Source organism: Struthio camelus, chromosome 1, assembly GCF_040807025.1.
Source record: "Struthio camelus isolate bStrCam1 chromosome 1, bStrCam1.hap1, whole genome shotgun sequence".
In the NCBI taxonomy this organism is placed as follows: domain Eukaryota; kingdom Metazoa; phylum Chordata; class Aves; order Struthioniformes; family Struthionidae; genus Struthio; species Struthio camelus.
This window is the reverse complement of record NC_090942.1, coordinates 57,611,425-57,619,249: the sequence shown is the minus strand read 5'-3', so window position 1 is coordinate 57,619,249 and position 7,825 is coordinate 57,611,425.

Below are 7,825 nucleotides of genomic sequence, written 5' to 3'. Positions count from 1 at the left end.
TGAGGAGACAAACTAAGTCTAAGCCTAAGTTTCCGCACATGTCTGTGTTCCGTCCACCTCTCTTCCTTTTCTTGGACTACTGATTTGTCACTCTGTCGTTTTAAATCTAGGTGGCATAAATGTCTGTTCTGAGATGTCCACAATGACCACAAAAATAACTACGAGCCAGTAAAATATTGAACAAAGTAGTTAATTATAGTGATGTGTCATCTATCCCTTGCCCTTTCAGGATATGTGACAAAATAACCTTATCTTCTAATCTCGTGCTCTAGTTCAGCCTGGATGACATCTTCAGGCAGACACATTAGGGAGATATATTGGAATTTGCATAAAACAGAAGAGTTAGTAAGGATGCTAGGTTCACATGAGGAAAATGTTGAGGGCTGGCCCTCTTCATCAAAGAGAGATACCCAGGCCATTTCCTTCTGAAGGTTCCAGAAAGAAAGCAAAGGTATTTTCTAAAGAGTAAGGAAAAAGGCTGATCTGTTTCAAAATGTAGCATTTGCATGGGTGATGTTGGAGGTCCAGTTCTGCAAACAGATATGTTGTCTGAGCAGTTTCGAGATGGAATACATTACTTCAGAACTGAACATTTAGGCTGAAAGATTTGGTCTGTGTATGCTTTTTTCCCCAACACGTATCCTGAGATATGAACTGCATTGGGTGAAGTGAAAGATTATGGGCAACGTCAATGAGCTTCTCCACTAGATCTCAACATGTGTATTTCTTGTCTTGGAGGTGGTAGGTTAGGCAGCTTTATGATTTTGCTCGTGGTCTGTGTTGTTTGTATGTCACTTTTCCAGTAGCATATACTTCGGACTTCTTTTCATGGATTAAGCATGAAGAAATATTTAAATCTGGTTACAGAAAAAAGAACAGCTAATTAGGCACCCTACCTGGTGCACATATTTAAAGGTACAATGTCACATAAACAATTTGTGCAAAATGTCCTCTACATTATTTCCTGCTGTAATAATTTCTCCTCTTAAAACCTTTTCCACTGAGATTTCTGTGTTTCTCCTCTAATTGTTCACCTCTTTCGTTGTTCATCGTTTTCAGTCGAATCATAAAGAGTCTGAAACACCAGTCTCCAGTGGCCCTTGTTATAATACAAAGCGGTATACTTAGCAGTAGCAAGGGCCTTTTGCCCCCACATTTCTAGACCTCTTCCTTCAAAACAGACAGGGATGTGATTTCCATCTCTACCTCTAGGGCCTGCAGTTTCAGAGGCATATTCAAAGTCAGTTAGTCTGCTCCAAGTTTGACTTATCCACCAGATTCAGGTGTAGTGCTTTTTTATCCTTTTACCATTTTATTACAATGCAGGAAATCTCCATGTTACTCTGTAGCAAATGAGATTATCTAGAAGGATGACTTATGAAAAATCAGTCTAGCTCATTGCAAAAGTGGCATATTTCTATGGAGACAAAGACAAAGAAAACCACTTCTGTCACTGCTTGGCAGAATCTGGAGATGCAAAAAATATGCTATATTATACCCAGTTTCCCTAGAAACTTGCATCCCAAACTCAAACTTTTCAACATTCTCATCCAACAAGTATGAGAATGAACAGGCTAGACCTCGCACCTTAGCAGGTTGTAACTGAAGGACTGGAGAGGGGTTAGAGAGGACAGGGACAGCCCACAAGCTATTTAGTAATGGGAAACGTGGAAGATGACAGAGTCCTGGGGATGTCCCTTGTGATCTGTGTCTCTGCACCAGTCCGTTGTGGAAACTGCAGAAGAAGATTTTACAAGAAGAAATTAGGCTGAAGATGTCTCCTAGAAGAGGGCCACACCTCCCTCTCCTTGTGGCATTGCCCAGCTTTTGTCTCAATATCTGAGGAGTCTGGCAGGGTGTGAAAGTAAGCAGCACGCTTCTCACCTCAGTGGCCTGAAGGATGTATGAACACCTTTGCCTTTTGCAGTACAACTGTGAGCCTGGCAAGGTCCAAGCATCCATAGGGGGCTATTTCTGGAACTGCACAGCAGAGGAGATAGACATTAGCAAAAATGTGGCTTAAATGTGACAAAGTGGAAAAGAAGGATGCATGACAAGAGAGTGTTGGAGGGATATCAAGAACGCTGTTTCCGTAGAGTGATGTCATGTAACCCCAAACATCTGACATCCTGTCAGCTGCAGTTGCTTTCATTAGGAATGCAGGTTGGAGGAAGCTTGTGTTCTGACACCGTTTTTAAGTAAAGCCATGTCATCTCTTGATGGGGAAGGGGATGTCTGTGGTTCATGGCAGCACCCAAATGCCTGTAACAGTCAGTCCTGTGAGAAGAGTACTCACATAGTGTCATTTGCCAGTGAACCAAGCTGTGATGTACTTGGCTATTATGCAAAATGTTCTCTAGCTCGTATTAGGTTGTCAGTGCATAGGACTTCGAAGCTCCAGATGCAGGCCCACGGATGCCCTGCATAAACATGGAAGGGAGTAGCTCTGGAATCCTCTCCCCACCTCTGATCATATGCCTTGGTGGTGGTGTCCATCACCTTTCTAGCAAAGGCTTTATGTGCTTCACAGCCTCAGGGCAAGCAAAGTCGGATATTTACTGCTATCTGCCTTTTGCCTGTGCTGCAGAATTCTGCCAACAGCTCCAGAAATGATGGCAAGAAAGTAGAGGTATGATGCCATGATCCTGGAGGAGAGAACTCCAACAGATGCTGCCCTCCATCCAAGCTGGATAATGGTACGGCAGAGAGCAGCCTCTTGGACCCTCTTCACTCTAGCCCATTGTCTGGGCTTCACAGACAGCACCAGATCCAGGAGAGCATGCATGTGGTTTGGGACTGGCCTCATAGCTGAATTTTTAAAATGTTATATGGCAGTGCTAAGTGCAGTAGTTAAAAGTACTACTGCTGAGCTGCTCTTCCATCTCCCAAGACCCATATTGAGTTATTTTCCAGATCGTTGCAAATAGAGATGAGGGTCTCTTCTTCAATCTTTCTCTTTGGCTCTGTGCTACTCTTGTAACTTTTAACAAAGGGAGATGGCCAAATAATATTAAGGCTGATGTTCACTTTGCTGGAACTCTCTTTTCATAGTTTGTTGCTGGAAGTATCTCACGCGTGCCCTAGGGCACATCATGAAGGACTGTCAGGACATGCTAGAATAGACTGCATTAGACATGGTCTGCAGCCACATCTGTGGAGTACAGACCCTCAGGTGTGCTCAGGCTTCCTCAGGCATGGAACTTCTTGGTTTGTTCCCCGTTGGGGCCCAGCAGCACCCTCACATATAGGCAGGTTAGGCAACAGGAGAGCAAGGATCAGGAAGCAAAACTGAGAATGAAACAACCTAGTAGTGTTGATGCACATTAAAGCCTCTTTACATTGGCATAAAGTAGTGCTAGCAGCACTAAGAATCAGGCCCACAAGATCAGTAATACCGGGGTGGTACAAACTATTGCTATTACCATGAAAAGGCAGCATTCCTCTACTCCTATCATATTGTGAAAAATCACAGCAATTCCCTATTTTTAGAACAGAAAAGAAGTGCAAAATATCAGATATCCATGTGCTGTAACTGTGTCTGAATAACTGTTGACTTTTTAGGGGAGTTAGTACCTTATAGCGATATTTAATTGGACAGGGACATAAAACAGTAAAGTGCTTCATAAATGCTAAATATTAACTATTACAAAACATGAAAAAGTAGCCAAAGGAAAGCATTGCCATGAGTTTGAAAGCCCCACTTTTCTAAATTCCTGCGGCCTATGCATGGAAATCAGAAGGGACTGAAGCAGATTTTATCTCAAACCACTTACAAATGAGATGCGCAAGCTTTGCCTGTGCTGACTTAGCAATCAGAGAGATGAGCCCTTCCTAAAATCTCCATTTGTAATCAGATTGTGTCTTCCTTCAGTGCTATAGATCACAGACAAACCCTTGCACAGCACGTGTGAGCATCACTAATAAGATTTACTGTTTATTCGTGCCAAGTTTCATCATCCACTGAGAAAGCAGCTTGCTGAGCAGAGGGAAGAGTTGGATTGTGGTGGATGCTGCTGATACTAATAAGAGAAAAAAACTTGGCAAGGATATGGTGGAATATTGCCATATTATATTACTGTTTTTAAAACAATAAAATATTCATTTTCAAACCTCTTTGAAAAGCAGGGGGCACAATTTATAGGAAATTACTTGGAATCAGGAAGGAAATAAATTGGATACAGCAGGTCTCCATAGAACTCACTGAAAAAAATAATCATAGGAAGGTAGGACTAGACAAAAATGAGGCTGCCCTCCATTTCATCATAGACTGTCATAAAACATTCAGGGGCATATTCCTCCCCTCCTGAGCGCACAAAGAATCAGTTACTTTGGCTGGAGAGTATGCTCTCCGAATCTCACAATGTGGGAAGAATTATGACTGGTTACAATTTATTTAAAAAGTGCTTTTTTGAGGACAAATGTAATCTTCTTGGTTTGAATTTTCTTCCTTTTTTATGTCTCTTGTTTCCTGCTGCTCTGCAAGTCAAGAGTTGTTGTAGTTCTCCATTTAACTGAGGGTTGAATTCAGACCCAGCCAGAGTCTGCATTCCCTGCTGTAAACTCGGAGTGACTTATTGCTTGATATTTTCATAGATTTTTTTTGCCAGTGAGTTTGCCAGTTTCATTGCAGGTCTTAGCTGTGTCCTTCTCTATGTCCTACCAATAAGGGAAGAACGTAGGTATGTTCACCCAATCTTAAAAAAAAATAGTGGTTCTTCAATGCTCTGTCATTATGAATATACCTTCTATAGGATAGATGTTGCATTCATGTACAGAACAGCTTCCAAATTAAACATTTTAACTAGTTAGGTAATAGACTTCATAACCTTGACACACACAAAACATTGTGATAATCCACATACTAATTAACAAGTTTTTTTAAAAATTGTTTATGCAGTAACTAGCAGCTAGCCAGCTAATGCAACATTAAGAGGTTAAAGAGTTTTGCCCTGGAATAGCATGTAATTTTATGGAGATACATTTTTTATGAATTTTTTCACTATTAAGAAGCTTAGTCCTGCAAATTACACAGCATTTTACAAACGATTTTCCAAAACATTTTGGGAGGGACTTCATTTCTGCTGACTGCTGGCCAGATGTCAGAGCTAATTTAGCCAACTAACCTAACCTCCTATCTACGTGACTCAGTAAAACTGCGATATTTTTATTCACATTAGGTAGCACCTGATTGATTTAAATAGGATTACTTATGACATACACCAGTATTAAACGTGAGTGAGTACATGGCATAATACAAAAAGGGTGTCTCACTGGGACCTCAGAGTGCAATTTTACAATCTGCAATAAAATGAACTCGACCCCAAGATGCCACAATGTTCCAGTAAAAACTATCCTGAAGTGACAGAAGAGAATGCTTTAATGTTAAAACTGTGGAGTTATATCTCTAATGTAATTTTTAAATGGCAGTCTGTACATCTGATTCAATAGAATTTTAATTCCTGTCGGTGGAAGCCAGGCAAGAGACTACCAGGGCCCCTTGCATTTGGGAATGTGGTAGAGACTCAAGGCAGAATTAAGACCAAGTTCTTACAGCTTTTAAGCCAGAGGGAAAAGGTGACAGACAGTATCACTACCTTCATTTCAGTTGTGTGGCTCCCACAAATCTGGCTCTGATATCATATCCTCATTCGGAATAGTTGCCTCTTAAGACCAGCTGTTTGCTAATTGCTAGTTACTGTGAAGGTGGGGAGACAGAATGAAGATAAAAAAAATGAATGCTAGCTATCCGTTAACTCTTTTCCTCAAAATGCAGCACTGTTACCTAAAAATTTACCTCCGGTGATTTCTTAGTAGTGCTGTCTAGAATTTTTTCTTCTTGGGCCATTATGGCTCACCTGAGTGCTGGGGAAAGCTGGTTTTGCTGTGGCATGGATGCTGCCTTGGAAAAACGTTCTGTCAAGAATGTTTTTTAATTACTTGGGGAGGAGGGGGAATACTTTTTACACAGGTGTTAAATTTTCTGGAGTTAATCGGGTAGAAAAATGCCTCTGAGGCATCATTCAGTCCATTAACTGCAATGCCAACTGCCAGTGACTGGGGTTGAATACTAACTGATTTTATAACTCTTTATGATAATTCATAAAGCCAGACAGATTCATAGTTCATCATAGCCCTCCTGTTCTTACCTGCTACCTCCTGTGTTTATATCCTCAATGTCTAAAATAGGCTTCCTTTTCTAACAGGGGAGAAATGAATATAAGAAGCTGGGTTGTTATGCTCATTTATGTGAAAATTATACAGATGAGTGAACACCAGCAAACCAGGATGAACACCCACCCCCCTCCCCCTTCCACTTCTTACTTAAAAAGGAACATTTTTGCTGCAGCATGTCAGATGTGTGCTCCATAACACAAAGAGCAAAACAGGAGAGTAGGGAGCAGCTGGATAAGTGACGACAAATTTTAAAGATTGCAGTTTCCTGAGAGGAAAACTATATTCTAAGACAAATGTGAAAAATACAGAAGAAAAGTGAAAAGAAGTTGCTGTTATTGAGTGTATATGTGTTCTGCTATTGACTACCTTAAATTATTCTTTATGAAAGCTTTTAATAGTTCTTTCCATATGGACAATCTCCTGCTTTCAGCTGTCCTGAATCATGCTATCTTTCCTACAGAAAGTAGCACACCCTTGTAGAAGTTGCCAGTGCAGGACCTAGTTCAGCAAAAAGGTGTACAGCGATGTAAAGCATTTCCAAAACTGATGTAGGTTATATGTGTGCCCAGTCTGGGTTCTTATCTCCCTATTTCACCCAAACTCTTAGGACTACGCCTTGTTAGTTCTTAGATAGGATTCTCCAAGCAAAACTTTGCTGAAAAGGGGGGTTGTGGCAATTTAGCATGCAGAGCGCTTCTCTGAGTTTGTATCACACCAACACGCATAGGAGATGCTGACTTTGCAGTCATTTATAGATGAGACGTAAAAACCAAAGTCCTTATTACTTGGAGTGGTTAATTATCCCAAAATACAGTTAAAAGAACAGGAGGTTAATTTTAGTGTCCTAATTGTATTTCATTATATACAATCAAATGTTCCTCTTTGCTGTTTCTATAGAATATATTGTATTTCTCCTGCACCTCCCATCGTGGGTATTTTGATATGATCATGAAGGGATCATATAGCTAACTATTTAATAGGTTGCTTATCTATTTGCTATGTGGTATCCCTGCAGCAATCCTATTTCTTTCTTTGAATGTTTTTGTATATAGAGATTTAAAAGGCACTTGGGAACATAAGCATAAAAAGCAGCAAATAAATATGTTTGGAAATCATATGTACTACTAAATCAGCAAAGGATAAAGAGCTCCAAAAAGAAGAAAGGAAGAAAATTGGTTCCACCTTAAAAAACTAATGCAAGAGCTGCTGAGCAAAAAAGAACAGTCATCCAGCTGGGACTTATTAAGTGGAAAGCCTTTTTTTAAAAAAAGCTGGAGGACCAGAAATCAAAGATCGCTGTATATTTACTGGCTTTTTTGAAGCATCTGTTCTCTAATATCAGAGTATCTCACAAAGACTAATCAACTGATCTTTAGAATATCCTTATGAGTTTGAGAAGTGTTAGCCTCATTTTACCATTGGAGGCATGAAGAGATTATTTGTCCAAGGCTACACAAGAAATCTGTGATAGAAATAATAACGTAGGTCTGAAGCAATACAGCGATTCAATGATAAAACCATCCAATCTTCTGTTAGGGTAAGAATGCAATAATGAAGGGATGTCGGTATAATCCATGACCAAAGGAGAGGAGTCACAAGAGAGATCTCTGCAATAGCTGGGCAGTACTGTATTGTACTGGTTATTGTGAAG